At 39.7% G+C, this 8,920-nt stretch overlaps 1 protein-coding gene across 5 annotated transcripts in view; it reads right to left on the reverse strand.

Moving 5' to 3' along the window:
• LOC126980485 (transcription factor GATA-4-like) overlaps positions 1 to 6,069 on the reverse strand; it is a 210,664-nt gene extending 204,595 nt beyond the window's left edge. For 2 of the 5 annotated variants that reach the window (XM_050830444.1, XM_050830442.1), the window contains exon 1: positions 4,863 to 6,069. The gene's annotated coding sequence lies outside the window, so the exon portion shown is untranslated. The remainder of the gene's footprint in view (positions 1 to 4,862) is intronic. The other 3 variants (XM_050830445.1, XM_050830446.1, XM_050830447.1) reach the window with 3 other exon arrangements.
• Positions 6,070 to 8,920: the final 2,851 nt, after the last annotated feature.

An 8,920-nucleotide genomic window follows, 5' to 3' on the forward strand; every position in this document is an offset into this window, starting at 1 on the left:
GCCCTTCTTCCCCAAACTTTCCTTCAAACTTTTCTCCCCAACACAAATTCATCCGTATATTATCTCTCCATAGTATTTTTCTCTCCTCATACTTTCTTTCATACTCTCTCGCCAGTACAATTTGATCCCTTATATACTATCGGCAGAGCTCCATGCATACATTCTCTTCATACACACACTCTCTCTCTCTCTCCCTAACACAGTCATCCCATACTATCTCTCTCTCCATACTATCTCCACGCATACTATCCCTTTCCATTCTCTCTTGCCTAAACTCATACTCATTCATCTAGTCTTTTTTTCCTGTATTGCTATTTTGTGCTTTCTTATTTTATTTATCTGTTTGCGTTGGGGTTCTCGATCAACGTTAAGAAATATGATAATAATAAACAAGGGAAAAATAATGTTCAAAGTCGAATTCGCTGTGATCTTTCAATTACTTTATTTTATTTTTGGTAGTTTTTGTTTCCGTCTAATGTTTGTGTGTGTGTTAGAACGTCAGGCTTATCAATGACTGCAAAAAAATTATGATAATGGTTTGCCCGTGAAGATTACAGACTGGCGCGAGGTGAGAGGAGATGCTCGACTTGTTAGCAAAGGTTATGGGAGAGCTGTGTGTACTTAGGCGAGATAAGGGCCAGCGAAGATAGACACTCGCGCACATCAGGTAACCGAGAAAGAGAGAAGATATCGCTGAGCAGGTAAAAGGAGTCTGATAATGTTGGGAAGTGTGCGAGAAAAAGAAAAGACAAAGAAAACAAAGAAGAGCAAAAAAGCCGATGACGTGTGCGAGAAACAATAGGCCAAAAAAAGAAGGAAAAGAAATAAAACAATGAAGCGTGCGAAAACAACACAAAGCCAAAGAAAAAAAACTTTGAAGTGTTGTACGAGAAAAATAAAAACAAAACCAAAGAAAAAAACTTTGAAGTGTTGCACAAGAAAAATAAAAACAAAACCAAAGAAAAAAAACTTTGAAGTGTTGTACGAGAAAAATAAAAACAAAAACAAAGAAAAAAAAAACTGAACAAGAACAAGAAAAATAAAAACAAAACCAAAGAAAAAAATACGTTGATGTGTAGAAGAAAAATCAAACAAAACCAAAGAAACAAAGAGAAACAAAACAAAAATAAAACGTTGGTGTGCGAGAAAAAAAAATAAAAATGGGAAACAAAGAGAAACAAAGATTAGCAAGGCATGGAAGTTTATTTTCTTTATGATCAAGTTATTTTTTTGATGTTGTTATACGCGAGACAAGGTTAGTGCGAAGTAAGGAAAGTAAGAAGTGGAGGTTTTTTTTATATATCTTATTTATCATTATTACGTATTATTAATGGACGAGGATGAGCAAGAGGTGGAGTTACATTTTATTTATCTCATTTATTCTCTTTTCTGTGTATATTTTTTTTATGCGAGCAGACTAAACAACAGACTCAGCGGATAAAGATGAACAAGGAGAGAAGGATTTTTTTTTTTTCACAATATAATTTTTACGATATATTCCTACGTCATATTTTTCTAGATCATCTCATTTACTATTTTTGAGATTTTGTTGTTCATCTCATTCGTCATTTGTTTTCCGGAATTTAAACTCTTATGCGAGGAATACCAACAACAGACAGCGGACACAGATGATCAAGGAACTTTTTATTTTGTCAGTCATCTCATTTATTTATTTTGCAGTTTTTGTTTTTATCTCATTCGTCATTTGTTTTCCGGAATTTAAACTCTTATGCGAGGAATACCAACAACAGACAGCGGACACAGATGATCAAGGAACTTTTTATTTTGTCAGTCATCTCATTTATTTATTTTGGAGTTTTTGTTTTTATCTCATTCGTCATTTGTTTTCCGGAATTTATAGTCTTATGCGAGAAAAATAAACAACAGACTATGGACGAAGAAGAACAAGTAACTATTTTGGAGTTTTTGTTATTTATCTCGTTCGCTCATTTTTTTTTCCATATGATACTTTTTGTGTGTGAGAAAAATATACTGACTGGACGGATGAAGACAAACACCGAATGCAGTCTTTTTTTTTTTTTTTTTTTAATCGCCTCATTTCCTATTTGTTTCTTATTCATGCGAAAGAAAAAAAATATAAACTGAATGGCCAGGACTCAGCAGTGATTGAAGATTGGTCACTTATCTAATCTAATATTCCTTTCACCTTAAATTTTCTTCCTCAAAACACATCGACAGGAGAAAGAAAAAAATAAGATACAAAATGAATGGCCGGGACTAAGCAGTGATTGAAGATTGGTCCCTTATCTAATCTAATATTCCTTTCACCTTAAATTTTCTTCCTCAAAACACATCGACAGGAGAAAGAAAGAAAAAAATAAGATACAAAATGAATGGTCAAGACTAAGCAGTGATTGAAGATTGGTCCCTTATCTAATCTAATATTCCTTTCACCTTAAATTTTCTTCCTCAAAACACATCGACAGGGGAAAGAAAGAAAAAAATAAGATACAAAATGAATGGCCAGGACTAAGCAGTGATTGAAAATTGGTCCCTTATCTAATCTAATATTCCTTTCACCTTAAATTTTCTTCCTCAAAACACATCGACAGGAGAAAGAAAGAAAAAAAAGATGCAAATTGAATGGCCAGGGATAAGCTTGGTCACTTGGTCACTTATATAATCTAATGTTCCTTCCATCTTATACTTTCATTCTTAAAAAAAAAAGAAGATACAAATTGAATGGCCAGGAATAAGCAGTGATTCAAGATTGGTCACTTATCAGATCCCATGTTTTACCTTATATTTTCTTTCTCAAAACACAAAACACACAAAGAAATGACGTTATGTAATTTTCATGTCTCTGATTTTTTTGTTATTATTTTGTTCATATTCGTATAACTTTGTCGCAACATAAACATTTTTTCTCTAATTGTTATTCTTACTCAAATTTCTTTACTTATGCTTGTGTTTCTCTTTGTTATTCATATTTATTATTTGTATTACATTTTAACTTGCTCAGCGGGAGGGGGTGAAGGGTTGGAGGGATATTTTATATTTATCTATTGCATCTTTCTGTTTTATCTTTTTTTATTTCTATTTATTTCTATTGTGAAGGGTTGGAGGAACATTTTATTTATCTATTCCATCTTTCTATTTTATCTTTTATATTTCTATTTTTTCCATCTTTTTATTTTTGAAAGCGCCAACCTTAAGAAAAAATGTCAGAGATTCGGATAAAAAAAGATAGCGATGAACGCGGTTATCTATTTTTTATTCTTTATAATTTTACCTGAGACCTGATCCTTACTATTCTTACTCATCCTCCTTGGCTGCGCCCATCATAATTTTCTCCCACGTCTATTCTCCTTTCGCACACTTTTTACAATAATATGGACTGCGGTTTTCTATTTTTTTCATATCTTTATATTTTACCTTTAAGCATCATCATCCTGGACGGTCTTACACTCCCTTGACCGCCATCATCATTTCTTTTTGCTGCTTATTTTCGTCTCGTCCATGTGTTGCAATAGTGAGGATCGCGGTTTTCTATATTTTTTCACATCTTTATTTTTTACCTTTAAGCATCATCATCCTGTTTACTGTTTATTCTCATCTCGCCCATGTGTTGCAATAGTGAGGATCGCGGTTTTCTATATATTTTCACATCTTTATTTTTTACCTTTAAGCATCATCATTCTGTTTACTGTTTATTCTCATCTCGCCCATGTGTTGCAATAGTGAGGATCGCGGTTTTCTATATATTTTCACATCTTTATTTTTTACCTTTAAGCATCATCATTCTGTTTACTGTTTATTCTCATCTCGCCCATGTGTTGCAATAGTGAGGATCGCGGTTTTCTTATGCTTATCCTTTTTTTACCTTCAGTAGCGTCCTTGTTGGTCTTATTCACACTCCCTTATAAGCCTCCGTAGTATCTTTTTTATTTATTTTTTACGTTCATTCTCATCTCGCCCATTTTTTAATATATTGAGGAACGTGGGTTTTATTTTATTCTTTTTTAACTTCAGTATCGTCCTTGTTGGTTCTACAGTTTTACACTCCCTTAACTGCCTTCCTATTATCATTTTTTACGTTTATTTTCATCTCGCTTATTTTTTTACTATATAGAGGAACGCGGTTTTTTTTTTATTATTACTATTCTTGTTAACTTCAGTATCATCCTTGTTGGTTCTACTCATCTCCCTTAACAACATTTACCACACTTTTTTTACGTATATTCTCTTCTCGACAATTTTTTCTCGGAGCCTTCATCGAGTTTACATTCCCGGGGGGCACACAGACAGGAGGGGACAGAGGCACAGAGGAACCCCGGGCGCGCAGGAGCCAATCAGATGGCACACGTACGCGCCCTGCACCTCGGAGCGCCAATCACAGCCGCGCAAATCTGGGCATGGAGATGATAGCGGGAGATAGCGACGTATGGGGGACCGCGCACAACATACCCTCCCTTGCCTCTCCCCGTTCTACCCTCCCTGGGCATGATACAAACGATCTAGACTCTTTAGGGGACTTTCAGGGGCTTAACATCCTCCCTAGACCCCCTGTACGGCTTCCCTGCCCATAGCGTTACCGTATAACGATGATTTACGATATATAGAGGTTCGGGATTAGGATTTGCCCGCGGGGGTGAGAGCGGCCTAGCGGTAACACCTCGACTTGACTCACTCGGCTTACACCTCCCCCTCGAACCCTCTGAACGCCTCCCTTCAGCTCTAGTGGACCTGTTTGGCGTCAAGGGTGTCCACGGGAGGGAGCGAGCCAGCGGAGGCGATCGTGGCGCAGCGGTAAAGGGAGGGTGTCACTTGGGGCGCTGCGTCAGGGTTCGGTTCCCGCTCACACACTCCCAAACACAAGGATTCTATAATGGTGTTCCTACCGCGGACTTCTGGAGCGACGCAGACGGCGAGGGCAGCGAAGGAGGTGGCGGGAGCAGGTCAGGTCACGCCGAAGGAGGATCTGGCGCGGCGGGGTTCGATCTCCGTGCACTGCGTAGGTCGGGGTTAGCGGTAGCACGTCGGTGGGTCAGTGTTTAGAGGGTTGCGGCAGCACCGTCGTCGGGGTTCGAAGGAGCGGCGGGAGGCAGCACTCAGCCACGACACTCACCAGCCAGCACTGCTCCAGCCTCGCCTCCTGATAAACACTCAAAAGGAACTGTGGCCAAATTGCTCCTTATCCACATTACAAACTGATTACCCGCCCAGCTCCGCCCCCTCGCACGCCCGGCCACTCCCCTCACACTCCCGACCACTCCGACCCTTCTCCCATTGGTCCCTCGGCTCGTAAATATTCTCCCCCGCCGAGGTGAATGGCTGTCGCCCCGCCCAGTAGGAGGAGCCAGGCCGCGGGGGAGCCAATCAGAGGGCCGTGTGGGAGTCGGTGAGTTGATGAATGACCCGGGTGACTAATGGGATGGCTAATTGATGTCTACTGGCGTTTTAAGGGGAAGAGAAGAGTGATTTCAAGGGTCGTGAGCGCTGTATTATATCGTTGAAGTGCTGCGCCTGGCCGTTCCCCCTTCCCTTGGTCACTCCCTTCCCCAGGCCTCCTGTCTCTTAGCGAAGGCACAGACAGGCATAGACACTTAACAGACCTCCATAGACAGAACAAAAGAAAGGAATAAGAGGTTAGATAGAAATAGAATAAGTTAGTTCCCCCTCTCTATCCTCCTCCCTTCATCCCCTCTTTATCTTGTCTCTTAGAGAAGGCAGACGGGCACAGACAAATAGCAGACCACCATAGACAGAACAAAGGAAAGGAATAAAAGGTAAGACAGAAAAAGAATTAGACCTAGACACACAGACAGACACTCAAATGGCAGACTTTTAACAGGCACAGACACGCAAAAGACATCCACGGACAGAACATTAGAGAAGAAAAACGTTAAGACAGAAATAGAATATGACAGTTTGAGACAGCCAGACATTTAGACGGACATCAGATAGACCAATAGACAGTAAAACACAAACTGAATGAAGAAATGGAAGTTAATGAGACAGACGCAAACAAAATCAGACAGATGAAGACAGACACAGACAGATACTAAGACGGACACTAAATAACAGACTTCAACAGACAGAAGGGAAGAGAGAAAAAGGCAAAATGAATGAAGAAATACGGGATAATGAGACAGACACAAACACAGACAGACACATAAGACGGGCATTAAATAACAGACTTTATTAATTAACTGACAGAATCTAAGAAAAAAATCAGAAAAAATGGATGAAGAAATGAGTTAATAAGACAGACAGACACACAGACACAGACAAATATGAGGACGGACAGTAAATGATAGACAGAACGTAAGAAAGTATAAGACAAAATGGATGAGGAAATATGAGTTAATGCGACAGACAGGAACACATGGATTAGACACACAGACACAGACAGACATGAAGACGGAAAATATTTGATAGACAGAACGTAAGAAAATATAAGGCAAAATGGATGAGGAGATACGAGTTAATGCGACAGACACTAACACATACAGACAGACAGACACAGAGACAGGCACTGAATAACAAGACCCCACAGACAAAAAGAAAACCAAAAAAAGAAAGAAAAGAAAAAACGAAAGAAACGAAAAAAAAAGTAAATATACACAAAAAAGAAAATTACAGGTTAGTGAGCAGGACCAAAGAAAAGTGTGAAAGAAAGACGTAAATCACTATAGAGTCGCACGGAAGTTGAGGGAAATTCTTCGTAGATTACTTAATATAGCGGCTAATGGAAGAAGGGGGGAGAGGGGGAGGGACTGAAATCACTAACCCCCCTCCACCCCGCCCCCCTCCCCCACACACACCGGAAGTGCCTACTCAGAACACACAAACACACACACACACACACACACACACACACACACACACACGGGAACGATAGGATAGCGTGCCAGGCGGAGAAAGGGAAATATATGTTCAAAAATACATTTAAATTGAGGGATATTTTTTTTAAAGGAATCTGGAAGAAAATTTATGTCGCCGATGTGAAAAGAACATCTGTTGAAGAAATGTGTCTATAGGAATGAAATGACCTTAAACGGGAGAAAAATAAATAGGCTCAGGCGTTACGGAAATGATACCAGTGAAAAGGAAACAAACAAAAAAACGGTGTAAAATTATGTTAGAAAATAAATCATTGAGACTGCCTTGAGTTGACAGAAATGTGATTATGAGTTTGTGTAGTGAATGGGAAGGAGGTAAATCTGTAACCGTAGCAAACGTAGCATAATGGAATGAAAAATAAGAAAATAAAAGCGATGGAAAGAAAATACACAGAGAAAAGAGGAAGGGAAGGCAACGAAAGAACGAAATGTTTGAAGAAAATTAGCAGTGAAGAATAAATAGACAGATTTTTATTTATTTATTTATCTATTTATTATTATTATTATTATTATTATTATTATTATTATTATTATTATTATTATTATTATTTTACGTTTTCGCATATGGCGCCCGTAGCATTTCTTGGTGGGGTCGCCCACCTAGCTCTGGTGCAGGCAATTGTTTATAGTAGCGCCATCTTGCTTTGCTCATGCTGCTCCCCGGAGCTCATTTTTCATCCTCTTTTAGAGAGACTCTAGAGTCTGGGTTGATAGGTGGTCTTCAGGGCAGCATGCAGGTAGTCTTAGGCCACTCGGCGGTGACAGAAAAATGGCCAGCTTGTAGCGGCGGGCGGGACGCGAATTTTCGTCCCCCTGATCAGCGCGCCATCACGCTGCTACTCCGCCGCCACGTAGAAAGCAGGAGGAGCAGGATGAAAAAATTGAAACTTTATTGGTCTGATCGGATCTCACAACTTTATGCCTCGGATAAGATACAACACCAAACATAAACCCGAGAATGAATCAATGTTTGTTTTTAGAAATAAAATCGAATGTAAATTATATTATTGGCACGAATGAGGAGTGAATGACGACTGTAAATGATAAAATGTCTCAACACATTTAGAGAAAGTCATGAAAAAATATTACGGATATCGCACACTGATCGCTAATCTAACTTTATATTAGAAATACGTGATATCACATTAAATTACTTTCACCGTGGAACAACTTAAATACGCCCTCGACTTTCAATGAGCCGACGGATTTTTGTCACACCAGTGGAAACAGATGAAAGGCAAACCACACAGAAGACAAAAGCCCGCCAAGCGCTGCTCCGGTACCAGTAAAGAATGAGAGGCCAGAAGAGGTATATTCCTGTTGGCGAGGTGTCTTGCTAGCCGTATTCTGATTAACATTTCGGGGCTACACACCCACACATTCGATAAAGCTTTGAGGTTGTGAGTATTTCCATGGTAGGTTGTTTTACGAGCCTTTGTTTTTTACATCTCGGCCTATAGCGCCGGTAAGCTTTCTTCAGGGGCCTGGTGGTCGGCCCTAAGCTCGTCATGGCGTAGGCAATTTTTTATAGTGGCGCCAGTTATGCTTGGCTCATGCTGCCCCCGGAACTCATTCTTGATTCACTTAGACGGTTTCTTCTAGAGTCCGGGTTGATGGGTGGTCTTCTGGACAACATCTGGGTAGTCTTAGGCCACTCGGCGGTGACTGAAATATCCCAGGTGGTAGCGTGGGGATTCGAACCGACGTTGTCCATGACGCCGTGAATGCTAGGCCCGCACGCTAACCACTCAGCCACCGCCTACCCTTCTGCACTGTGAACGTGAAAGACACTCATGAGAACCCGACTAATCTCCTTTGTGGCCTTTCGAAATAATTGTTGTGGGAGCCGAAAGAGTCTGGGAAGGGGTTTTTTTTTTTTTAAGACTGAAAATAGTTGGGTTAATTTTTTATATACTTTGGAAAAGGAGAAAAATATAATTATTATTTTGCTGTATTTTCACTGGTTGTGTTTTTATACTTATTTTGTGATATCTTTGTGTCTTTTTATTTTGTATGCTTTCTGTATTTCTTTTTTTCTTATTTGTCTGCCTTAA

The sequence above is a fragment of the Eriocheir sinensis genome, chromosome 44, assembly GCF_024679095.1.
Source record: "Eriocheir sinensis breed Jianghai 21 chromosome 44, ASM2467909v1, whole genome shotgun sequence".
NCBI lineage: Eukaryota > Metazoa > Arthropoda > Malacostraca > Decapoda > Varunidae > Eriocheir > Eriocheir sinensis.